The 26,507-nt window shown below is 53.1% G+C and overlaps 1 long non-coding RNA gene across 3 annotated transcripts in view; it reads left to right on the top strand.

Annotated features, from left to right (window-relative positions):
- Positions 1-26,507, top strand: part of LOC116877048 — a 154,763-nt gene that overhangs the window by 47,256 nt on the left and 81,000 nt on the right. The gene's annotated exons all lie outside the window — the stretch shown is intronic.

Below are 26,507 nucleotides of genomic sequence, written 5' to 3'. Positions count from 1 at the left end.
GCAGCATCGACCTTCACCCCGAGGGCCTGGGCCCCTCCTTCCTGGCCCCTTGGCACACGCCCACGGCCCAGGCTGATGCCCGAGACCAGGCCCCCGGCGAGCTCCCTGGGTCCACAGTCCACCCACCCCCCACCTGTCTTTCACGGTCCCCAAGAGGAACATACCCCCTCGAAGAGGTGGGGGGACAGTGGAAGTCAGTGCCTGCCTGCTCAGCACTTTCACAGACATGATCTCATTCCATTGAGCAATCACGTGGGAATCCAAGCCCCCCATTTCAGTGAAGGGGAACTGAGGCCTCCACAGAGGGGAAGTATCTGCCTGGGAGCCGGCCCCCGTTCCTGCTGCCCCACCGTGTGGCCGGAACCCCGCAGTCCTCCAGCGAAGGGCCCCCTTCCCTGCACAGAATGTCCAGGCTCGTGTTCATCCTTCTACTCGAGCCTGGCTGTGGGCTTGGATGCAGGACTCTGAGTGGGAGGCTCCGGTAGATCGGTGGGTGGAGTCGATGTAGGACTTAGAACCATCAAAAGGCCGATAGCCTCCCACTGTAGGGCAGACATCTGAGTTGCATCGGGAGATAGCAGAATGGTCCCGAGATTAGAGCGGAATGAGGCTCTGGGAAGGAGAAGTGACAAGGCGTGTAACGGGGGAGCAGTGACAGCAACAGCGGCCATCCACGGGCAGTCATGTGCCTCGTCAGAGCCTCACGGTCCCCACGGTGCCTGTCTTCGGTGTCGCCCTCGCGGAAGAAAGCTGCTTGCTCCATCTTTGCAGACTGAGAAGCACATCCAGGATTCAGCCCAGAGCCGACCCCAAACCTCCCTTCTTCCCTCCCTGCTTTTGCTCCTTAGAAAAACAGAAACGGAATTTCTTCAGTATTGCTCTAGGAAAGGTTATTAATAAATAAATAAATTCTTTCTGCGATGCCTGCTTTGTGATAGATTGCAGATCAGGAGCCAGATCTTGGGTCTTTGCTGCCCAGGTAGGCTCAGAAAGGCCTCTCCCCTGTCAGGGATGGCTGGGGGAGCTGCAGTTTCACTGTCTCAGCAGAGATGGAGGAACCTGTTAACCTGCCTTAGAAGCTAATAAAAAATCCCAGTGAGATCATGTCTGTTCAAGCCCTTTGAGCTCCCTGAGCGCTGAGGCCGCATTAACTGGCCCCCTCGTTATGGCTTACTCAGCAAAAACGTCCCCAGGGCCGCAAAGCCCATTTTCTCCTTCCAGCCCCCTTATGTCCTTATGTGTTTTATTTGATGCTTCCTTTGCCTCTTGAATATCTGCTGGGTTTTCACTAACCTGCTCTCCTCGAAGGCACGGGCATATGTTGGGCACTTCTGTTGAGGTGAGCCTGATGTATCCGTTGACTCCTTTAGACCTCACGGCCATCCTGGGAAGCGAGATGCGTGTACACCCATTTGCAGGTGAGGCACCCGAGGCCCAGGCTGGAGAGGTCGACCAGGTCACGGCTTAGAGCAGTGAATCCTCTCCCCGACTGTGTTTACCAGGTCATGCCTTGCCCCGATCAAATCATGTCTGCATTTTCCAGATCATTCTCTCCAGCAAGCAGAAGCTGCTCTGCTCTTCCTTAACGGGAGGAGGGGAATTTGACCCTGAGATGATGGTGATGGTATGTTGCTCATTTTTGCAGCAATGCCAGGGCTGGGTCATTTCTGTCCTTTGAGTAGATCTGGAGAATCTTGGCTGCGATCTGCCAGGGGTCACCCCGCCTCAATGTCCCTGTGCAAGAACACCTCTCCTTGGCTCTTCACATGTGGGGAATGGGCAGGTGGCTTTGAGGTTGCCCTGAGGACCTGACCCGAGGCCAGCTCTGCAACCTCCATCATTAAAATCAGGAATCATTAAATCATTACATCTTTGGAATACCTTTATCAGGGGGACTGTCAAGAAAGATGGAAAAATAGTTCGTAATAGCTAACATTTCTTGAGTGTTTACTGTGAGCTAACCACTTCTGTGGAAGCATCTAATGTTGGGTCTGGCAGGAACAGCACTGCCCGCACTCCTTCCAAGCTCACCATGGAATCAGTTGAGCAGGCCATTTGCTCCCATTTTACAGACCAGGAAGTTGAGACTGAACCTCAAAGTTACAGAATTGAAGCTAAAACCCAAATGTCCTGACTCAGAGGATGAAACATTCCCCTTCCAATACTTAAAAAAAAAAAATCTGTGAGCCCATTTCCATGTGGATTTCCTAGATGACTGGCTTTTTTTGACTAGAGCCCAGATAGATGGGTCAGAAGCTGCCTGACACACCCATCCCCCTTCCCAGTGGAATTCCAGCTGCGGAAGACACAGAAAAGCCAAGCATGGCCAAGGGGTGTGGCTGCAGGACTTTGGAGAAAACCCCCACCAAAGTTCAAACAGAATAATCTGGAACACGTCTCAGTTTGTTACTAGAAAACAGCATAAACATATGCAAAAACAAAAACAAACAAAAAAACCTAGGCTTTTGTCATTCCTTGGCAAGGGCTTGACTTGCCTTTGGAGGTCAAGTTGCCCCCCACCCCACCCCTGCCAGCTTTGCCAGCTTAGGGCCCCAGAATATTTTTTGAGAATCATTCTCAGAGGTGAGAGAGGCCTGCAAACCCTGTGTCATGACTAGGAGAGGCATTGCTCGATGAACTGGTGTCGGGTGGGGCTGTGTGTCCTCAGTGACTTGGACCCAGCAAGCGCTGCTTGTGACCCAGCGAGTCCCTCCCCGTGGGAAGCACCTCCCACCACGTGCAGGCTTGTGTGCTGGCTTGTGTGTGTGCCTGCACTGGCTCCTGGCCGTGACCCTTGGAGATGGCTCCCCAGCACCTCAGAATGGGACTGTCTTTGGAGGTACAGCCTTTAAAGAGGCAGTTCAGTTAAATGAGGTTGTTAGAGCAGGCCCTCATCCAACCCACCTGGGCAATCTGGACACACAGACACCAGGGATGCACATGTAATAGCATATAAGGACATGGCAAGGAGGTGGTGGTCTTCAGGCAAGGAGAGAGACCTTAGGAGGAAACAAACCTGCCAACACCTTGATCTGGGACTTCCAGCCCCCGGAAGTATGAGAAAATAAGTTTCTGTTATTAAAGCCACTCCGTCTGTGGCATTTTGTTATAGGAGTCCTAGCAGAGGGACAGACGGACAGACTGTGTGTCTGGGGCAGTGCCGTCGACTAAGAGCTCCATAGGAATTGTCATACCAAGTGGGACAAATGAACTCGATAAATAGCCTTACGTTCATTCAAATCAGGCTTCAAAATTACCAGCCATGGTTCATCTCGAGAGGTCTGGAGGTTTTGGAATTATGCACAAGAGTCAGTCTTGCAGATGCAAATCCCAGCGCAAAGCAACTTAGTCACTTGGACAAGAGGCAGTTAGTTTGCGTAGGTACTGGATTCGAACTCAGGATTTGAACCTGGGCTCCTGAACGGTGAATTTACACACTGCACTGCACCCCGTCTCCACTGACATTACCTGGGACCGTGTCCTCCAAAACCTCTGGGGCTATAGACACCCCAGTCAGCAATGAGAGTACATTAAAATAGGATTCGAGACCAACGTCTGGGACCTAGGCACAACCGGGAAGAGCCCCTTCCTTGGCGCCAACACTTAGCTGCTCCGGGGTGAGCCCGAGTGCTTGTCCCCGAGGAAGGAAGGGGCTGAGCCAGGCTGGAGGGCCTGGGGCAGGTCTCATGTGGGCCACCACCAGAAGCCGCCTCTTGGTTGGAGGGTGGGAGCGGCTGGCCACCGTGTTTGCTCTGCACAGAGCCTGGTCTGTCTTTCCAGACAGTGCAGGGACAGGCAGGGAGCTACGGCAGGGGGAGAACTGTGCCTCTTTTCCATCTTGCCTGGCAAAGGGAAGACACAGCCCTCGGTTTCATTTTTTCATGAAGTCCGACACGTTTCTGCTAAAGCGGAACACAGGGTGTGCTTTGAACCTGAGCTAGAACTTGCCTTTCGGGAGCAGCACCTTCTTGTTACTCTGTTGACTTTTTAAAAGACTAGCCATCTCTTCGCCACATTCTCGTGATAGAAACTCTTATCACCATCATCACCAACATTATGAACTTTTATTCTTCTCTATAGAAGTTAACTAGTATTACTGGCCTTGGGGTTTTACTTGTATTACTTGTATGGTGTTTTAGTGCTTTTCAAAGAGCTTTTTCAACTACTGTCACCTTGATCTTAGCTGTTATTATCCTCCTTTTGCACAGATGGAAGCTCAGGTTCAGAGATATCAAGCAATTGCCCAAGGTTGCACAGCTAGCTTGTGGAGTGGCAGGATCCACTCTCTGCTCCTGAGTTCCCAGGCCTGAGAGTAGCATACAGTGGCAGTTTGTCACACAAACTCCTTCTCACTCTCAGGTTTTTAATGTATCTTCTGCGGGACCCTGGGCAGGGGCGGGAGTGGGGGAGGTGGGGAGGAGACAGTCTCCATTTATAGGAGAAGGGACCCAAACTCAGGAAAAGTGACTTGTTCCTTCCCAGGGCCCCTGCCCTGTCGGAGGAGAGAGTGCTTTGGGCAAGTTGTTCAGCCCCTGGGAACCTTGTCTACAAAGCAGGGAGACAAATTACACTCTCCTGTTTCTGCAGTGGGGAGGCCCTGCCTCTCCCTCCCTCCTCCCCTCTCAGCTACTTCTCTCCAGGGAGACAGCTCCCTTTCCGGAGCTGAAGGCCTAGGGAATGACAGTGCCCTAGGAACACGAAGCTACAGCACTCCTTTTCTTCCATATTCACCACCTTGGCCACAGAGGCTCCTTCTCATCTGAGCCTGGGTATTGCTCTGCCTCCTACTTGACCCTGCAGGTGCCCGGCAGGGCTCAGAAAAGAACTCACTTCCAGAACAAAGGTCAGACAGAGCCAAGTGCCATTGAGTTTCCCCATTTTATAGCTCTAAGGAAATGGAGGCACAGAGAGGTCGACACATTTGCCCAAAGTCACACAGCTTTTCCATGGCAGCAGCAGGATTCAAACCCAGGCTGCCTGGTATCCTTGCCTGTGCGCTGGTATGTGGTTCAGCCAGTGCTTGTCTTGTTCAAGGGTAGCAGCATATGTGGTACAGCTCATGCCACTGTGATCCTCAGAACCGTACACAGGCAGGCGGAATCGCGGGCAGGAAGGGAAATGTGAGGCAGGGGGTGTTGTTCCCAGTGTTGTCCCTTGTCCCACCAGGCAAAGCCCCAGGGTGGGGGCCACTGTCTACCGTGGGAGCTTGCATTCTGCAAAGCTTGTCTGCAGTTTCCAATTCCCCCGGCACCAGAAGCCCAGCTGGGTGAGCAGAGCTGAGGGCACCAAACACAAAGCGGGGAGGGGGAAAAAATGGGAAAGATGTGGGGAGGGCCTGGGTGAGGAATCTAACAGAAACATGCAGAGTGCTTGTCTGGCAGGGGCATGTAAGGGTGGCAGAGACTGTAATTCACTCATTTAAATAAAAATAGCTATGTAGCATTTATGGTACCCAAGGAGGACAGCTTTCTGCTTTCTGTGAGCGGATGCAGCAATCTGTTCTTCAGATGAGGAATGTGCCAGAGGCCACAGCCGGGTGGGGGTGGGGAGGGGACGGGGGGGGGGGGGGCAGCCAGGGTGGGACCAAAGGATTTAGGTTTCCAGGTCCAAAGTCCAAATGCAGCTCGCCTTCTGTGTTCTGGAATCGGGGATGTATACCTTGCTTGGTGGTGACCAGAGCCGTGCCCGGGTGCTTCCGCCCTGAGCGGGTCATCTCAAAGCTCTGAGCTTGGGTCCCAGGGTAACAGACCCATTTCTGAGCATGTTAGATGTGTCAACTCACCACGTCCTCATAACTCCCTACAAGGTGGGTGCTGTCAGAACAGGAGCACTGAGGGCTCCTGAGGTGGTTGGTGCTCAAGGAGTTTGACGAGCTGCACGGTTGGACCCCATTGGCTGGCCTGCATCCTCCAGCTTCGCCACTGCCCTGCACTGCCTCTCAGAGCTAAGCATCGGGTGGCATGGGGCGGGTAGGCGCCTCCGCAGTTCTAAGGGAGCAAGAGCTGGGGGCCCTGGGTGACATCTCCTGAGTGCTCAGGCATTTCCCTGCGTTTTGCTCCGACCCGTCCTCAGATGGCTTCCTGTCTACGTTCTCATCCTCACCCTGCGTTTACGGAGCATTTATTAAGCAACGCCTGTTTTCTGGAGATACAGAAGCAGGAAGCTCCAGTGTTGGCCCTCAGAGTTACTCTCTCTGCTCAGCACAAACTCCTTAGGGGAAGGAGGCAGGAAGTAGGCATCAGTTCTGGGCCTGGAGCTGCTTTAGATGGCTGCAGACGTTCTCCGTCGAGCTGCTCCGTGTCTGGGGTTCGAGGAGGCGGAGAGCGAGCCAGGTGCACAATGCCAGGAGTGGATTAGGACTGAGCTGGCCAGCCCCTCAGGTGTCCATGCTCCTGCTTCTCTGTGGGTCCCCCAAATCAACATACAGAAGAGGCTGCAAAAGAATTCTTCTTAGTGTAAACTCAGTTCCTGGGAGCAGGGGACTGGCATTCACTTAACTGTCTATAATGCTCACTTGCTTGGGTGTGTGTCTACCCACTCTGGCCCTCCCCAGATGCAGAGGCTGTTTTTGGAGGAGCTCTCCCGCGTATAGTAATTTTGTCTTCAGAGCATACACCGGATAACAGAGTTACCGGAAATATCCCCGATTTCTTTCTGCTTGCTGTTCCCTTGTTTGCCAGGAGGGATTAACAAAGGCAGGCAGGGTATCAATTCTGCTTATCTGGCCTGGCCCCTGATGGAGGAGCCTGGAGCCCACTCACCCCCTCCTGATACAGAGGGGAAAATGGGGGAAATCGAGCCCCCCAGAGGTGGACTGATTGGTCCCAGGTCACCCAGCTAGAAGGTGGCAAGCTTGCAGAGGGAACCAGGTGGTGCTCACTTCCATTCCTTGGTGGTGCTCACTTCCATTCCCTTCCTGGAGGTCTGTAGATAGGAGACACCCTTCCTGGAAAGACAGCAGCTTTGGGGTGTTGCTGATAAGGCTCCATGGGTGTGCCTCGCAGGCCTAGAATAAAAGGATTACCAAGAGGAGCTAGGAATCAACCTTCCTTGAGGTGGGTTCTGCAGATAAAGATGCTTTTGAAGTTCAGTTGGTGGGAGATAGGATCTCTGTGGCAGAGCCTGTCACCCTTGAGCCTTCTGGATGGATGCACCCTGATAGGGAAATCCACAAGCTGAAGATAGGACTCGAGAACACTTATCGCTGGAGGCCTCTCTGGGGCTTGCTTGGAGTACTTCCTTCCTGTCCACCCTGTTCTGGAGTCTGTCTCCACTCTGCAGATACAGTAACTGAGGCAAAGATAATTCTTCTCTGCCCTCCTCTTAAAAAAAAGAAAAAAAAAATCCTGGTCCATGTATCTTCTCTCAGCTTCCTGGGATGCTGCAAAATGCAGCACAGGCCTCACTAGGCAACTGTGTAGCTGAACATAACTACAGGCCGGGGGTGGTGCTGCCTCCTGGGAACACAGAAAGAGGCAGGATGCTCTCTTCCCTTGGAGTGTTGTTGGTCTCCAGGCAGGGGAGATTTGCCATGCTGGGGACACAGGTTGCATAAGCCCACAGTGTCCCACAGCGAGGACTTGGACAAGAAGGGAGAAGTAAGCCTGGAGAAGAGGCAGGCAGGAGTGCTGTGGGAGGGGAGAGGGAAGAAGAGACCAGATCCTTGGAAAGACCATGTGGCTGGGGACAGTGTAGAGTTGTGGGAATTTTAAGCAAGGCTGTGAGAACATGAGTTTGGCATTTCAGAAAGCTCGCCCTTGCCTTATGGACACAAGATATAGAACGTGGCAGAGTGGTGACTGGGGCCTAGAGTGGGAGAGAGGTCCCAGAGAGAAAAGCCCCAACAAAGTATGTGATAAGCTTGGGGGTTTATAGGAGGGAAAGACAGCAATATGCCACTGGCATCTGTGGGTTCCTACATGGATTCCGTGTCTTGCACTGTGCTAGGAAGTGCAGGGGTGCGTGTGTGCGCTTGTGCAAGTGGGTGGCATGGCACTGATCTCGTGGCGCTGGAGCTGGGGCAAGGTTAGTCTGGGCTGGAGCCACGGAGGGGTCTGTGCCTCACTGCAGGGCTGGAGGAGACCTGCGCCCAGGGTCCCCTAACACTGGCAAGTCCAGGTTCTCCTTCTGGGCAGCTGCCTTGAAGGCTCCGAAGACTGAGGACCACAGCCCTGTCTCTGGGACCGTGGAGGAGTCAGGTATCCCTGACACCCCGGACACATTTCCCTCCTCAAAACCATTAAGGGCATGGATTCTTTTGTAAAGCAAAAAAGCAAAGTATGTTTGCTCCCCTTTCCTCCATGTCCTTAGGATTCCCCTGCCAGTCCTTGTAGGACAAGTGGTGGTGATCTGTGTGTCTCTGGGGTACCCCCACCTAGATCTGACTCCTGGCTCCAGCAGTGGCTAATGGTATGTGACCTCTTATTTTGGTCTGTGAAATCGAAGCACATCTGTACGTTACAGGTTTGTTGTGTGACCGGGAGACAATGGGCATAGCCCTCAGAGCAGAGTGTGGGGCACAGCAGAGAGTCTGGTCAGTGTAGCAGCTTGCTGTCTGATACGTTATCCTCTATCCTCGTACACTGCTTTACAGCTGGATAGGTTTTTGATACGTATGTTCCTTCCTCACCTGGAGACCAGCGCCTTGAGATGGATGTCACTGACTCCCTGAATTTGTTTTAGCTCAGCTGCATCATTAAAGATCATCTAGCTTTGCTTTGACCTTATTTTGTAGGCAAGAGCATGGAGGGGCCTCAAGGGGCTGGCTGGGACTTGGGCCTCCTAAATTCCAGGCTTGGGCTTTTTTTCTGTCTAATGGGGATTTTTCTCCATTTTAGTGTCCCTCTTTAACAGAGGAGCAGACTGAGACCTACAGTTGTGTGAATGGTGTCATATCCGCAGTGAGGTGGTCAGGGAAGGGGGTGTGGGTTGGGGAAAGGAAGTACCTGTGAGGTCTGACCTGCCCCGTGGCTCTTTTCTTTCCCCTACAGAATCGCGGTCTCATCTGGCCCTCCTCTGGCCCAGCAGTCTCTTCCTCCTGGAGGTATCTACAGTGTGTGTTCCAAGTTTTCGGGTCTGCCACTGCCTCCAGGCAGCCCTCCTGCCCCGGTCCCAGGCTGCTCCTAGCATTCGCCTCTGCTCTCTGGGTCCCGGTCTCCCATCACTTCCTTCCAGGCTTTGCTCACTGTCTGCTTTTCCCATGTGTTCTTAGCAGCAGTGACAGGCCTTGTCTCTCTCGCGATCCCAACCCCGTAAGTCTTGGTGGCCGTCTGGTGAATGAAGCATTGCTTGTGCTGCAGTTGCTACTGGAAGCCCTCCAAGGACTGCTCCTCTCACTCACACTTTCCTGCCTTCTTTGAGGAAGACCATGGCAGAGCACTTCCCAGAAGTATGAGCCCAGAGGGAATTCATATCCTTAGATAGTTTTTGTTTTTCCATTCAGAGGGCAGCTCTGTGTTTGAGCAACATTTGCAAAACGAAGACTAACTTTATATATGCCTCCTTTGAGCTCCTGGTTCAATGAACAGATAGTCATTCAACAGACATAATACCATGTATGTGCAATGCAGCAGGCACTGTTTTCTGCCCTGGGGAGACAACAAGGACTGCTCTGTGTGGGGGAGAAAGCTGATTAGGCCAGAAGTCCGGGTTGGGCTGGATGTAGAGGCCAGTGGGTCTGTGGTCTGGGCCCCTGGGGCTCTGTCCTAGCAGGTCACCCCACCTCAGTGATTCTTACCTTGCACATTACGTAGGCTAAGCAGTTGGATTATCTTTCCAGTTCTGGGATTATGTATTCTTGCTGTGACCCTTGCAAAGGGCCAGGTGGCTAATGGGGATGGACATGTCCCCACTCTCGAGGGCTCACAGCGGGACGGGGGGAAGAGGAAACCTAGCCAGAGTCCACACAGGCAAACTCAGGTGGGGGTCAGGACAGGCAGCTGGGGTGACAGAAGGCCATGCAGAGGAGGACGCACCTTGGACAGGTCCAAGAGGAGCCCCGTTCTCCTGCCCCGTGGCGTGCCTGCTCCTCCGGTCAGAGCAGGAGGCTGACGTTTGCCCATCCATTCAGAAATGTGTATTGGCCATGCCTTCTCAGCTCACGGGATGTAGCAGCCCACAGCTCAGGGCACCGATGGGACCAGTACCCGATGGCAGAGGTCTTGGAAGGCACGCTTCCTTTAGTGCACAGTTAGGGCTGGAAAACCAGCCAAAGAGCATTTCATAACAAGTAAGACTAATGGCAATTCCGGTTCTAGGAGTTTTGCAGGGGGCGTGTGGAGACGGTCTCTTCCTTGTTTGTATTAAGTTCAATTTCATTACTAAGAGTCTGTTAACTCCTGGTGGGTCAGTAGAGCTGGCGTTTCCCTAATGAGAAGAGGAGGCTGCTAATCACATCTCACAGAATGCCGCTTGAGCAGGAGTTCTCTTTGCGACGCTGGAACGCTGGGAGTCCCCGAAGACTGAACGGCTGCGGGAAGGGGCAGGGAGTGCTTCTCCCTTCCTGGGATGTGGACCAGGCAACTGAGGTGCTCACAGGTGATGCTGGTTGCTTGGGGTTGCTGCCCAGTCAGTGGGAGAGCTGCATGCAGGCCTCAAGTTCGGGGACTCTAACCCTCTGTTCTTCCTTCGTTTCTGAGCCATGACCCACTTCTCTCCATTTGGAGAGATTTAACACTATGCCTTGGGGACGCCCGGTGTAGATGGGGCCACAGGGTGGGCTGGGTCTTGTTCCACTTCCAGGCAGCCAGAGGAAAGTTCTGGAGCAGCGTGAAGCCCTGTGTGGGATGATACCTGAGCCCCTGGACACATGTGGCTACAGAGCACTTGAAATGGGGCTGTGGCATCTGAGAAACAGCAATTTTCATGTGAATTTACTTATTTATATTTAAATTAATGGTTCCTGTCTACCCCATGGGGCCCTGCAGGTGGGGGCACCTGACTTGTTTGGCTCTCTGAAGAGTTTCCTTGTTCTCAGCTCTGCTCCTGCTGAAGGGCTAGCTGGCGATTCTGAGCCTTTCCAGGTGGAGCTTAAGGTCGTCCCTGCTTGTGTTCCCTTCCAGGGCTCTGAACTCTGGTGGCTAAGATGGGAGAATCAGGTTTGGGCCACAGAGGAGCGTGGGACCGACTTTGTGCAAGCCACATGTTTATTGGGTCCGACCTTGCCTCTTTCAGGTTCACAGCCAGGAGTGTCTGCTGGTGGGGACATCAGAATGTCTCCTTCCTTTCTCTCCAGCCCCTTCACCCCCAGCAGGGGGACCCCACTGGGCTGCTGCCCCCAGCTCAGGAAGACTGACTGGGGGGGTCACCTGACAGATCCCCGAGTAATGAGTGTTTGCTTCTGGAGGCTCCTGGGATGTCACCCCAGGCTGACTGTAGGTTATATGCTTTGTACAGGAACGAGCATCCACCTACTGTGACAAAGGGAGCGGTCAGGAGGAGGGCAGGGCCTGCCTTTGGATGGAAAACTAGATTGGGGACCTCTTGAGGAAGATCAGGGGTGAGCTGGGCACTGAATCCAGAAGAAGGGATCAAGTCCTAGGGGGCTTGGAGAAGGGGTAGAGGGAGGAGAGGACCCTAGGGTTAGTCCCCTGAAGACTGGGTGGGTCTTTGTCCCTTGGTTTGTCACCCCATCTTCCAGACCCCACTATGTGGCACAAAGTAGGACTGCAGTACAACTTTGGTGGGAAGGAAGATAAATGGTAGATGCTAACATTGGGGCCACCGCACAAAGCAGGAATGTTCTTCATGCTCAGGATGGAACCACGGGGTCTGTAGCGGCCCCAGCCCACCCCCTAACCCAAGGCTCAGTCCGGCTGGCTCCAGAACATGCATTGTGGCCACGTGGAGAACGGGGCCCCTTTAGGGAAGGTTCACTTGTCTTTTCACGGCCTGCTTTGAGACCTCTCTTAAAGAAGGAGCAGTGTACCTGGTTGGTCCTTCTGCCATAAAGACAGAAAGGGAAAGTATGCCAAGTACTTCAAGATTCCTTTTAATCTCAGGGTCGTACATCTAGATAAGCAGATGAGCTCACTCATGGGGCTCTGTAACTAGCCCAAGGTCACACAGCAGGTCACTGAAAACTATTTGAGCGTACACAGGCCTCATTTATGGACTGGAAAAGTCTGTCTGGTCAGTTTACCACAACTAACATTTATTGATGCCTGCGGTATTCCTAGCTGCTTCATCGGGAGGGCTCTTTGGGGTTTGAAGGCCCTGGAATCCTATGACCTTGGAGGGCCAGTTTCACTCTTTGCTGTCCTGTTTTGCTGGTGTTTGTGCCCGGCTAACAATCACGGACAGTAGAGTGAAGCCTGAGAAATGTTTGTAGATGGACCACCTGGCTGACTGGACAGATTCAGCGCTCAGGGTTTTCCAAATGGCAGGGAGGGAGAGGTTCTGGATCTCTCAGAACCGTATCGAGTGACCTGCCACTCCCAGGGGTGCGTGCGCCCCTTTTTCAGTGACACCCACCTGCCTGGCTTCTTAGCAAGATCTCTGCTCAGCTTCCCTTCTGACGGGGACGGGTCTGAGAACCTCTGCTGTCCCAGAGACCCTGGACCTGGGTGCCTCTTGAGTGCAGAGCTCTGAGTCGGTAGGGGTATGGTGTGAGGTGGCTCCCTTTCAGAACTACTGTTGGGAAGAAGCCAGGGTCATGCTGATGTGAATGCAGCCGCTCAGAGTTCCCAGAGATGGGGGCCAGGGTGGCAGGTGCAGCTCCTCTCGTCTCACTGACATGCTGTGCCCAGGCTCCCCCCGGGATCTGTGGGAGGAGCTCCGTGCATCCCTGCTGACTGAAGGTGCGGGGAGGTCCCAGCCCACCTGGACACTGGCTTAGATGAGAGCTGCCCAGGGGAGCATATTGGAGAGGTTCTGATAAGAGCAGGAGGTAGGTGGGGTGGTGGCTGTGTAGTAGGTTGACTTGTGTACCCCCAAAAATTGTGTTTAAGTCCTAATCCTTGGTACCTGTGAATGTGACCTTATTTGGAAGTAGGGTCTGCGTGGATGTCACTAAGTTAAGGTGAGGTTAGAGTAGGGCCGAATCTAAAGCCAATGGCAGGTGTTTTTATCGGAGGATGGACGCACAGAGGTACATGGGGGACAAAGACCATGTGAAGATGGGGCAGAGATTAGACCCTGCTGCTGCAAGCCAAGGGGTGTCAGGGACTGCCGGCCGCCAGAAGCCAGGAGAGGGGCAAGCGAGGATTCTTTCTAGGGCCTTCTGCGAGAGCGGGGCCCTGTGACACGTTCACAGGACGTCCAGCCTCCAGAACTGGGAGAGCCTGCCCGTGGGAAGCCAGCAGCTGTTGTTGCTGTCCGCGACCCCAGGCAGAGGGTTAACCTTCTCCCAGAAGGAGTGTCTCCCTTCAGTGGCACTTCCCACCAACGGTAGCTCCTGCCACTGTGGTTGAGAGCCTTTTCTGGGCCTGGCATGGAGCACATGGCCTCTCCCTCAGCGGTGCCCAGGGAAGGTTAGGCCCGCTTTCCAGAAGAGGGGTCCTCCTGCACTTTCCACCTGGCCCTCCAGAGGGGCTGGGCTGGCCGCCTCTGCAAACAGGGCCCGTCTGCTGCCACTGTGCCAGAGACACACAGGAATCTGCACAAGAGGGGCAGAAGACTGGGGTGGCCCCGGGGATGCATGTCCAGCTGTGGCTCGTCACTGCCCAAGTCGATCAGGTGCTTCCCAGCGGCTCACGAGGCAGGTTGCTCCAGCTGGCCCGCTCTAGTGCTTTGCAGGAAATCCCTGGGCTGAGCAGGAGGCAGGGAGTGGGGGAACCCCTCTCCATTTGCCAGTCACTCTGAGAGTGTTGTTCCAAAAGGAGCTGTTGAACCGTGGCCTAAATAAATTAAAAAAGACTCCTGCCTTACACTGTCGTGGGCTTGGGGCTTTGGAGGAGAAATCACAGGCCCCTCTGGTCCCTCACCCCGTGCGCCCTTGCCCCGTGGCACCACAGAATCAGCTTTACAAAACTACTGTGCCAGGGCCACGCCTCCGGGAAACCTGATGTCATCGTTCGGGGAGGGACCAGAGCCTCTGTGCTTTCCAAAGCCCCCAGGTGACCCTCCTTGGCAAGCAAGGTGGAGCTGCCCTCCCTCATTTGCATGGGTGCCCTCTTTCCCCACACAGGGCACACAGAGCACTTGGAGACCAGTCGACCAGACAAGGAAATGAGCGTGAGGAAGCGAGCCAGCAGCTAGGGAGCACCCCCACTGCCGGGCACCGTGCAGAGTGGACAGCAGAGTGGACATGGCTCTCTCACCCCTCACCCCACCCCCTTGAGGAGGGTGCTGAAAGGACCCCACTGGCTGGAGGCAGATCAGAGGTCCCAGGGTGACAGAAGAGATGCGGTGGTGCGGGGCTGGTAGCGTTGGCCATCGGGACTGGTCACCTGTGACTCCCCAGTGCCGACTTGAGTGTCCCTGCTTGGGGCCGCCAGTGGGGACAGCTCTCAGTTGAGATTACTGTTCACACCAGAAATCCCGGCGGGGTCCTCCGCTATAGAAAATGGAAGTCCCATATGACCTCGAGTTCCACGTGTAGAAACTCGTTCAAGTTGCTTTTTTGAAAAAGACTTGGTTTGGGAAATTTGGTATTTAAATTAATTTTAGGCCTCTCAGCAGAGTTTTGGTTTAGGAGGTTGGGCATTTAAATCTGTACAGAGATGGGCTCTTCTATTCCTGTTCGAGTGCCGTGGGCGTGGTGGAGAGGAGGAGAGCTGGTCTTATGAACTGGACATGATCAGATACTGCTGGGGGCAACACAAGGCCTGGGACACTCCTGTCACTAACGTGTGACCCCTTGGGTGCCGACAGTTCCATTCACTGATTGGAGATCACGTGTCGTAGCCTTGATCCACAGGTGCCTCTGGGATTTGCTTGTTTCTCATCTCCTGAATTCTATTCCTAGTACCCCAGAGTTCCACCCATTTCTTTCCTACACATTATTGAAGTTTGGCCGATGGAAAATAATCATCACCTGGGCAGCTCAGTCGGTTGAGTGTCTCATGATTTCCACTCGGGTTGTGATCTTGGGGGTTCCTGGGTTTGAGCCCCACATCCGACTCCCTGCTTAGTGGGGAGTCTGCTTATCTCCCTCTCCCTTTGCTCCTCCCCCTGCTCATACATGCACCCATGCTCTCTCTCTCTCTCTAATAAAAATTTCTTTAAAAAAATGGAAATGGATGAGAAAACAACATCAATAACACTGCCCTCCACCCTGCCCCCCCATCAGATTGTCTTCAGATGTGTGACAGGTGAGTCCATTTATTAACTTACAATTTCATAAGGGCATAGGTATAGGAAATATTTCGTCATGTTTTTTATCTGACATCAGATCATAGGTATTGTTCCATTTTGTTGGAGCACCTTGCAAATGACCATTTTCAAAGCGCATGTAATGGCTCATCAAGTCGATAAATTGTATTCGAAACCACTTCTCTGCTGTCGAAAATTAAGGTTCCCAGCCGTTTACTGTAGCACTTCAGGGTGCATGAAGAGCTCTGTGCACAGAACACTTCCCTTCTTGCAAAATCCTTTGGACACATCCTCAGCAGAAGCTTACTGAGTCAGAAGGCACCGTTTTATGGCTCTTGACCTGTATTGCCAAATTATTTTCAAATAAGGTTGTTGGCGCAGCCGCCATCCACCTGTGGGTTTGCCAGCTCTGCCACAGCTCCATCGACGCCACGTATTATTAGCTTAAAAAAAATGATAATCCGGGGCGCCTGGGTGGCTCAGTGGGTTAAGCCTCTGCCTTCAGCTCAGGTCATGATCCCAGGGTCCTGGGATCGAGCCCCGCATCGGGATCTCTGCTCAGCAGGGAGCCTGCTTCCTCCTCTCTCTCTGCCTGCCTCTCTGCCTACTTGTGATCTCTGTCAAATAAATAAAATCTTTAAAAAATATATTAAAAAATTTATAATCCAATAGATGCGAAACGGTCTCTTGTTAAATTTATGCTTCTTTAGCCTTCGTGAGGCCACATTTTTTTCATCCGCTTGTTTATCAACTGACTTTGGGGACGCTGCTGTCAGCTGTTCCTCCCGCCAGCTTCATTACTTTCCACCGGACACCTTCAAGGGGAGCCAGTTGCCACCCAGGCTTTACTGAAGACGAGTGAGCGTCAACATCGAGGCCTTGCGCAAAACGCGCATCAGCACGCTGGCTCCTGAGGGTGAAGGCTGGGGCCGGCACAACGGTCCTAGCTCACACCCCGGAGCTCGTGTGCAACTGAACCGGCCCTTGTAGGCTTCGTGACGCCAAACCTCATACTTGCCCCCTCAATGTGTCTTAGGAACAAGGCATGGTTTTTCTTCAGAAAGCTTTGAGACCCAACTCTTTCAACTATTTTGGGCTTCCTAGCTAAAAAAAAAAAAAAGAAGAAGAAGAAGAAGAAGAAGAAGAAAAGTCCCCACACGTTCATTCCTGTTAAAGCTCTCGTGCCGCTGTTGGCGTTGCTTCATGACTTTCTCAGATTCTGTCTTTGTCTCGCTGCTTTACCTCGCCACATCCTGTGGGGTCAGGAGGCTCATCTGCTCCTGTTTCTCTCTGCCGGGCTGTCGTGCCCACCCAGCTCTCCAGCTGAAACCTTGCTCCCCAGGAAGGCCGGAACCAGTCGGGAGAAGCCAGGATGGAGCACAAAGAGACTTGCTGTCTCTGAGAAGAGTGAAGCTTACATCTTTGGACCCATAGAAACACCTACATTCGCCTGAGGGGGGATGGTTGCACGGGAAGGGAAATTTCAGTTTGAACTCAGAGAATATTAGGGTTAAATGAAGCTGCAGAGGTCCCCTCTCCCAATCGCAATCTGGAACAGGCCCCCCTCTAATGCATTTGTGAGGTTGGCCTCATGGCTGCGGGCAGCCCCCTGTGCTGTGTGGTCAACATCTTCCATGATGATCTCAGAAAATCAACCTTGTGTTGACTTAATGCCCTTAAAACAGGGATTTCCAATGGGAAGGGTGTGGGGAAAAAGCAGCAGGACTGGAGGAAGGGGTTTTAGCCTAGGACACTTCACAATGTATGCGTTCAGATCTGGCTGTGTCTTAGGGAAGCTCTCTGAGCCTCATTTTACCCATCTGTGACTTGGGGACAATATGACTGGCTTTTAGAATTTGAGATCACATGGAAAGCCTGCCGGGACCTGGCACCAGGGAGGCTGGGATGAGCGGCCATTACGCGTGATATCTGTGGGATAGGTCGATTCTTCCATGCCAGGGTTCCTGCCCTTTGTCTGCGCTGATGCTGGGGTTGACGGTTGACTTGTGGTCACTTGGAATCATTTAGACTTGTAAGAAGTCTTGTTCTTCTGTCGTCCCTGCCCGGGGAGAAGTCACATAGCCACTTGCATGGGTCTGCGTTGTGGGCATTTGGAGACCATGTGTGACTCTGGACAAGACATGGCAAGAGTGTCTGGGAGCGGTGATTTCTTAACAAGGAAGGAACTGGTTTCTCCTCAGTTCCTAAGTTCTCTCATTCCTGACGTTTATGGACTGAGTCTCCTTGAGGCACCTGGGCCTGTGTGCCTTATCCTGCCCCAGTCTAGCTCTGGGGAGTGATCTGGGATAGACTCGCCCTCTTCTTTTTTTTTTTTTTATTATTTTTTTTTTAAGATTTTATTTATTTATTTGTCAGAGAGAGAGAGAGAGAGAGAGAGAGCGCAGGCAGACAGAATGGCAGGCAGAGGCAGAGGGAGAAGCAGGCTCCCTGATGAGCAAGGAGCCCGATGTGGGACTCGATCCCAGGATGCTGGGATCATGACCTGAGCCGAAGGCAGCTGCTTAACCAACTGAGCCACCCAGGCGTCCCTACTCGCCCTCTTCTGAGAAGTGGAGCGGGATCTCGCTCTCTGCCCAGATTTTCATTCTCCACTTGCTTCTCCTTTCACCCGTTTCACCAGGCCGAGAGTGAGAGCTGTGAACTTGGTCTTGGGGTATACCAAGACACTGGGACCTCTGGAGCATTTGACCTTGGAGTATGCATCTAGTGACCCCCGCCTTTGAACTGACTGCCCAAGAGTCAGGGTCCCCCACAGAGTCGTTTCTTCACAGCCACGGGCTTGCTGTGGGAGTTTAGAGGAGCCCCTTGGGTCATGAAGCTTCATTTCCTTCTCCAGGAAGGCAAAGAGGCTGCTTTCTCAAAGCCCTCACACCCCTTTTGCAACTGAAATCTATGTGTTTGGGTTAAATCAGGCTATGGTCCCTCACCGTTCCCGCCCCAACTACATCAGGCCCCTAGAGGGGCCTCCCAGGGGACTCGAACCCCTCAGAATGTGTTTTGTGCCGTTGGAAGGCTTACTTGGGAAGGTTCCTAGACAGACCTGTGACGTGCGATCTCTTAACCCAGCGTCCACTTTCAAGCACCACCTGCATGTCTGTGGGGGCCAGGCATAGGTGCGGTTCACCTCCGCAGGCTCCCCGATAGATTTGTATTACAGACAGGCCGAGAGGCTCAGGGAGGTAGCCTCTGCCTCGGCCAGGTTGCTCAGGAAGGAAGTGGTGGAGCCTCACCTCCAGCCCAGGTCGCTCAGCAGCAAAGCCCGTCTGCTTCAGCTGTGAGCCGTACTGCCTCTCTGTGACTTTCTCCTTCAATCTGACACCTGGCTGGCACTGACGTCGGTTCTCTGAGTTGTCACCCCTGCCTGCTGCCTCTGATAGTCTCAACATTTTTAGCTTTTTAGATGCTCCCAGCTCAGGGACGAGTGGTCATGGGCCCAAGGCATCCGTGTTTTCTGGGATACACCGGGCTGCTTAGCAAACTGCCCCATTATGTCCCTTGAAATATGTTCACAATTTTCCCAGGTAAACCTTCTCCCTTCCCATTGTCCTCTTCCCTGATTCTTGCTTGCACAGACGCCAGCTTCCCTAGTTATTCCCCTTTCCCTCTGCACTGCTATGTTCCCCGGGCATTGCCCTCAGAAACGAGGACTTTCAGTGGGCTAGACGAGTGCCTGACGAGGATGGTCCCAGGGTCCGTACACTTCTGAGGGGTACTGAGCCTGGGGTCCGTGGTCCTCCAGTGTTGATTCTTCCCCCAAGGCTACCTTCTCAACATGGAGGCTCTGGGCACCCCGAGTCCCCACCTGGCCCAGAAGCACAGCAGACTGAGGGTTCAGAGCAACTGCCAACAACCGGAGGGATGGGTGATTAAAGAATTCTTGAGTCGATTCTGTCACCTAGTGTCTCTGCTCCTCAACCTCAGTGGCTTCCTATCTCTGTAGGATTAAGTCCCCAAACCACAGTACCGTTTACAAGCCCCTCTATCGGCGACCGCCTCTGCCAGTGATGAGAGCGTCAGAGCCGGCATTCATAGTGACGTTATGGTTGTAGAAGGCTCTCCCCATTCTCCAACACTGGGCAGTCATGGCGACCCTGCTGAAGAGGGTCTTGTTTTTCACTCAGTATCTGATGAGCAGTGTCGGGACTCAGTTTGCTAAGGCTAATGTCTCATTTCTCTTACTTCGTGTACCCTCTACTCTTCTCTCACTTCCAGGCTGCTCATCCCAGGTCACCACCTCCAAGGAGGTCTCCACGGGGGGCGTAGTTGTCATCTTCACCATCGATGCTTCTGGGGAACTGTGATACACTTTACGGGAATTATACGATTTAGCTTAGACAGAGTCATTGTTGCCTTCCATTTGTTGTCTAGCTTCTCTAGGTGTGACTTCTTTGTTCAATGAGCTCTGTTTTTCCATCTTTCCATCCATCCATTCATCATCTTACCATTCAATGGATATTTTACCAAGCTCCTTTCCTACACTGGGTGCTGTGGGAGAAAGACCAGGAAAATGAGTCTCTAGAAGGATCTGGGACTCAGCCACACATTACAACCACTACAGGTGGTCACACCCATACAGCTCATTCACTGCTTGTAGCCCTGAGCCCAAACTTCAGCATCCTTGCCACCAGTAGCGTGCTCCAAGGAAGGAACTCCCATCTGCTGAATGGGATGTTTGCTTGTCCTACTCCTGGAGGCTTTGTCCTGGTGCCGTAGGGCCTGAGCGTCTAGCATAAGGAGCTTCTTGATGCAGGTTGGGTTTCCCGGAAAGCAGATGCTGAACTGGAGATTAGTAAGCCGCTTGTTTATTATGGCATGACTTCGGGAACAACAGCTATGTAACTGAGGGGAGAGGATTTAGGGTTGGGCAGAGGGAGAAGTTAGGCTCTACCAGTGTCCCAACAAATGCTTCCGCCAACCCCATGGGAGCCCGAGAGCTGGAATGGCCCTTGGAATGGTCCAGAATTGAGATAAGGGTTTGACCAGTCATTGTATGTAGGCTCTGTTGGAAGGATATGCAACCTTGAGCAAGGTCATTGTTTTCAGCCAAGCCAAGGTGGGTGGGGGTTCAACATTGGTTTCCTGGAAGAGGTAATCTTCATGCTGGGGGTGTGACTTCCTGGGTGGTGGTCCCTGGGCCAGTGTTAAGCCCCGTGTTTCCTTGGCCCCCTAAGGAATATAGACTTACTAAGATAGAGAATGAATGGGTAAGGGGTGTTTTATTCAGGGAGGGGACTCTCCATCCAACCCATCTGTCAGTGCACCTGTCAGCCAAGGGAAATTCCCCGCTTCATCTCGGCTCACTGACGATTGTGCTCCCAGCAGCGTGGAACTTCCCCAAGGGTCCCACTGGCCCAGGACTTACATCATTTGAGCAATTGGAGAATGGAGGGACCACTCTTTTGGGTTGAGTGGAAAAATGTGTTTTCTCCTCTGAGTCACCAAAAACTACAGCTCAGGGTATTAGCAACCACGTAATCTTGTTGTTGTCTTTTTTTTTTCCTGTATGTAAATGAACTGCCACTACATTTAGAAGTACAGACTCTGAGCAGGGAGGACGAGATGGAATCAGTGAATTTTACATCTGAAAGAGACCTCAAGGTTGCTCAGCTCAACCGCCTTCCTCCGTGAGAAGCCCAGAGCTGGAAAAGGGACATGGCAAGGTCACAGGCGGAGGGACTGGCAAGGTCACCAGGCAGACGTGGACTTGGGCAGAGGGGCCAGTATTTGGCTCCATGCAGGTCACCGTTTCCTCCTAGCCCACTCGCCGCCCCACAGGGGGCCCAGCCTGGCATGTGGTGGGTTGTTTTTATCTGCACACGGCAGTCACCTGATGATCCGAGAGGCTTTTACCGAAAGCAATGCCTTTGATGTTCTGGGAGACAAGACCCAAGCGCACCGGCAGGAAAGGAGGTTTTGGGGTTGGAGAAAAGAAAACTGTTTACCTTTGGCGTTGATTTAATAAGTCGACACCTCTGGGGTAGGAGGAAAGGTGGGAGGGTGTCTGTGAGGGAAAGTTGAATGTAAGCGTGCATCCACAGAGGAGAGTCTGAGGTGGGACCCTTCCATGGTGCAGGGGAAGCTGCCAGTGAGATCACATTATGTTAGGTGGCTTTCCCATGTCACCTTAACAGCACCGCTGGGGGCCAGGCCCTCCGGGCTGGTCTCTTTGGCCCACAGATCTACTCTCCTCAAGTACGATGCTGCTGCTTCTCCTGGGGCTTGAAGCATGACTGTCCCTGGCCTCTGAAAGCAGGAGGTGGTGGGGTATGTGACTGCTCTCTTCCCGGGACCCTCTGGTGTGCAGTAGGGAATGGCTCCTGCTTCATCCTCAGAGCAAGCTCACACAGTAACAGGGTCCATTTCTTTTCCTCTTTTGTATTATAAAACCAAACCAAACCCAAACCTTCTTGAATAAGTAAGTCATTCACAAGATAAAACTGAGAAGGAATAAAGAGGTTTTCAATGAAGACCCATCCCCACTCATGTCCCCAGACCCCTGTGTCTCCTCTCTGATGACACTGGTGGGCCCAGTCTGCTAGGTTTCTCCCAGAGATCTTGTGTGCATGGTTGGACTCCTTATAAAAGATGTATGCCCGTGAGTGTATCTGCAAGCCAGTGCGGAGCACCTCGGTGTCCAGCTGGGGCTAGGGTCTCAGCCCCCTGCAGCTTCCCACTGTATCGAGACCCTGTGTTGCCAGGCAGGAGGCCTCAGCTGCAGAGGAAGGTCCTGTCTGGGTGCTGGCTGCTGCTTTGGCCAGTGGGGCCTGTCTCCCTGCTGCCCATGGAAATCCTATGGAGGCAGGCTGGGCTTAAATCCCAGTGAACCCAATGCTCCAGATTAAACCCACGGGAGCCTCCTTCCAATCTTATTTTCCTGCAGCACGCGATGGGAATAATGATTGCATTTGCCTCGAGGGGTCTGGGGAAGCTCAGGGTGAAGCTCAGGGTGCAGAAAGCTCTTACAAGACCGCCTGGCCCCTAGTGAACACCAGCCCCAGATGCCCCGCCCCCTCTGGGGGCACTGCTGCACTTGTAGGCCCCCCACCGCCCTCACACTGTTTGATGGCTCCAATGCGTCGGCCAAGCCGGGCCCTGGGGCCTAGTCATAGAGGAGGCATCCATTTGTCTTTCTTTCTCTTGGCAGGAGGGGGTGGTGGTGCAAATTGAATTTCAGCTTTTCAGCTTTATCCTTTGTAGTTTTCTGCACAATCCGTCACAACATTTGTACGTCAGGTGACATGGTTTTTGTAGGAAAGGCCCGTGCTTTGGCTCACATGGATGGCTGAGGCCAGCCCTCAGGTCTGTTTCTCCTGTCCCGCATCTGGGCCCTCGGTCATCTTTCATTTGGACATGATTTCATACTGGCAGAAAACATTGCAGAGGCAATGCGGAGAACCAACATACACTCAGAATCACAGTGGCTGGTTCGATCCCACCCCGACTGAAACACACACACACACACACACACACACACACACACACACACTTTTTTTGGGGAATCATCTGTAAGTTGTAGACATGCCCTTTTATCCCAAAGTATTCAGCGTGTCTTTCCTAAGAACAAGGACATTCTCACAGAAACCCCCTGTAACGATCAAACTCGGAAAATTCAGCATGGCTGCAATTGTTTTCTTTCCTCCACAGGCCACACACAATTTCATCTGCCGTCCCAGTAATGTCCTTGGGACTCTCTTCCCCCGATTCCAGGTCACCGCTGGGTTTAATGGCCATGTCTCCTTAGCCTCCCTTTATCTTGGAACATTTCCTTGGCTGTTCTTGACCTTGATGTTTTGAAGAGTCCGGGCCAGTTTTGCTTCATGGAGTGTTGTTCAGTTTGGGGTGGGGCCCTCATTCCTGAAAGTTCACGCCATACCGCTTGCTTTACTTCATGTCCTGTAATCCTTGGTTGTGACTTGTTGGTAATGAGCAAACTAAGGTATAGGGAGGTCAAGTGAATGGTCCATGGCCATGTTCCTAGGAAGTGGCAGGGCTGGGATTTGAATCCAAGGCTGTTTGATCTGCCTGCTCAGCAACACAAGTGGAGACAGTACATAGACCCTGAGAATAACCCAGGGTGACTCAAGCCTTTACTGCACCAGACATTGTACTTGGCGCTCTGCACACCCTGCATGCATCCTTGCCCCGTCCAGAAAGGTAACTGCTCTTAGGAGCCCTGATTTACACATGATCAGAGAGGGTGAGTTGACTGCCCAGGGTGCACAGCGGTTAGCGGGTAGGGACTAGCTCTGACCTGAGCAACCTGTGTCCTGAGCACACTTGTTGCCTTTGCATTCAGCCTGCTGGATCTCATAGCGTTGGGGGCACTACTGACCATACTTCCGTGATGTCACTTGGGATCACTGCTGGGCCAGGCTGGAGGCTTCCACCAGCTTTGCTGACCTTGCAGGAGAGTCACAGATGTACCTGAGTCAATGTCTTTCCCCCAGGCCTTTTCCAGAGGGAGCAAACACATCCCAAGCCTGGGTCCTGCTCTCAGGGGCTTCTTGGGGGACAGCTATCCTGTCCTCTGCTGCTACAGGTGCCGTAGTCCACTTCTGTGGTCTATTTGCAGTGAACAGATGGCATTTTGATGATTTTAAAGTCAGGAATTCCCATGCAGTCACTCTTCTCACAGCCAGAGCTCTCTCTTGCCAAGCGGCTCAGGGCCTGCACCAAGAAGGTGGCCGGTCCTGGCTGCTGTCAGTGTGCCCACTTGGCCCCACTGCCCATGCAGCATCCAGGTGGCATTCAAGGCCAGCTGCACTGACAGTGTGGCCGCCATGCCCTCAGTGGAGCTGCTGATTAATTATTCAGTGTTGTATGCCACATTCCATGCCCCTCACCTTCCTGTTGGAGATAAGAAGCTGATACGGCCCTGCCTTCAGATTGTGTAGAGGACACTTGGGTACAGGACTCACTTACTCACTTGGAATACCACTGGCAGAGCAAGGGGGTCCCTAAGCACAACAGAAGAGGGCTCCTCTCTGGACCCCAGTCTGCTTTTCACCTCCAGGGCACCGTGGGGTCCTGGGTCTGCCTGTCACAGGCACTCCAATCCCTTACTCATCTGAACACAGCATTGGGCCGCACCAGTGATCCCAGGCCCCATCAGGGAACTCTCGTCAGCATCCGGAGAATGCCTGCAGCCCCCAGTTCACATGCGGCATATCTCCGTGTACTGCAGAGCAGGTGGATGTCCCATCCTTGGGACCAAGCGTCAGGCGGGAGGTTCTGGAAGTAGCAGCCACCTCCCCCTTTAGGCCCAGGACCCAGGCACCTGCTACACATCGGGCCTCCCTCTGCACCCCAGCTCTCTCCTCTGCTGAGATTGACGGATTCCTGTACTATACCAGTCTCCTTCATCCCTGGCTCATCTCTGTGGATGGGAAGTGACCGGACTGCCTGCCAGACCCAGTGTATCGAGGCAGGGCTGTGACCTTCCCACTCTGACCTCCCTGGCTGGCTCAGGACTCCTCCCCCCATCCCTCTGGCAGCGAGCACCTGGCTGGACTGGCTCCCAGGAGAAACTTGGAAGTTTTAGCTCTTCGTTTTCCATGGAACATTGCTCCGGGTGTGTGTGTGTGGCTTAAAACATTAATTAAAAACATTAATCAATTTGGCTGCCTTGGAAAGAGGTTCTTTTTCTGTAAGAGCTGATGTTGTGTGTTATTGCTGCCCCCTTTCAAGGAAGAGGGAGTGAGCTCACAGACCAGAGATGCAGCTGCAAGTTCCTCCTCAGCCCCGCTGACCTTCTGTTCCCACATCTGTAAAATGGCGATGAGGTTTACACGGTGACCTGGCCTCCTCGGGTCACTGCGGGTGCTCAGTGTGGTCCTGTGAGGACATTCCTTAGCAAAGTGTTCTGTGAAGATGGCGCTTGTCAGTGGTGGTGTTGATGTGATTCAGTAAGGTGCTCTAGCACCTGACTGTTTGTAGAGCCCCTCCTGCGTGCTCTATCTTGTCTAACGCTGGTGGCACAGCTGGGAGACGGGTGAATGTTGTGGTCCACCGCATGGATTCTGATGGGCTTTGCTTGTTCCCTCTGCCCCGAGTGCTGAGCCCCTGCGCTGGATAAGTCATCGTGCTGAGGTAGGAGGAGGGGGGCCTTTTCCCCCTCATTGGGAAGAGACCAAGAAGTTCAGGCCTGAGCGTTGGCTAAGTGGTGTTTCTAATAGCTGATTATTCTGAGTTTTCACAACCTGGCAGACTCAGTGCTGAGCTCTGCAAAGATTCTCACTGAAGACTAAGAACAAACCTTTAGGATGAGAAACAGGTTTGGAGGGTAACTTGCTCGGGCTCCATAAAAAGACTCTTGTAGACCTGGAATGCCTATCCAGGCGGTCTAACAACCAGGAGCTGGGTTGCTGCCTTTTCCAGGCAATTAGGTGAGTGCATTTTTGCCAGTAAGGCAAAAAAAAGAAAGTGCCTGAGAAGTGTGGGAGGCCGCCCATAGCTGGAGCGTGGATGTGCCGAGGACGCAGCCTTGTGAGTGCATCGCCAGGCAAGGGACTTCCCTGAGTGAGCGTCTTCTGCTAGGAACGGGGGCAGGGCATGGGGTGGGAGGAGACAGGCACTCCCCGGCCTGCAGAGCTGCTGTGGGTCCGTCCATGATGCCAACACGTCCAAGGGAGGCGTGTGACAACGTGGGGGCTCAGAGAAGCTAATTGTGACCACATTCCCCTGGACGAGGGTGAAGGAATCAATGGTGGGGAAGACAAGCCACCTGACATCTGCTCTCAGCTGGGGATGACGGTCTTTCTCCAGCTGTTCCTACATTTGGGGGCAAATTCCTCTTCAGAACCTGTCAGTCTTACTGATGCTGAGTCCGTGTTCACCGAGCTCCATCTTCTAGATGATCTGATGGCTAAGATGCTGGGGAAATTGAGGAAGGTCTGGAACGGGGTAGAATCACCCACTGTCAATGTAATCTTTTTTTTTTTTTTTTTTTTTTTTTTAAGATTTATTTGACAGACAGAGATCACAAGTAGGCAGAGAGGCAGGCAGAGAAAGACGGAGAAGCAGGCACCCCACTGAGCAGAGAGCCCGATGCAGGACTCGATCCCAGGACCCTGAGATCATGACCTGAGCCGAAGGCAGAGGCTTAATCAACTGAACCACCCCGGGACCCCAGAAGTGTGGCTTTCGGTTATGCCAACTGCCCCTCAAAGGAGAAGAGTCTGTGTCTACACCCACGGCTGAGCGTTCAGCTCTGCTCCAGGTGTCTTGGGAGGTCC

Source organism: Lontra canadensis, unplaced genomic scaffold (genome assembly GCF_010015895.1).
Source record: "Lontra canadensis isolate GAN:19392208 unplaced genomic scaffold, GSC_riverotter_1.0 scaffold49, whole genome shotgun sequence".
NCBI lineage: Eukaryota > Metazoa > Chordata > Mammalia > Carnivora > Mustelidae > Lontra > Lontra canadensis.
The sequence above is the reverse complement of the archived record's forward strand: the minus strand, read 5'-3'. Positions and strand labels throughout refer to the sequence as shown.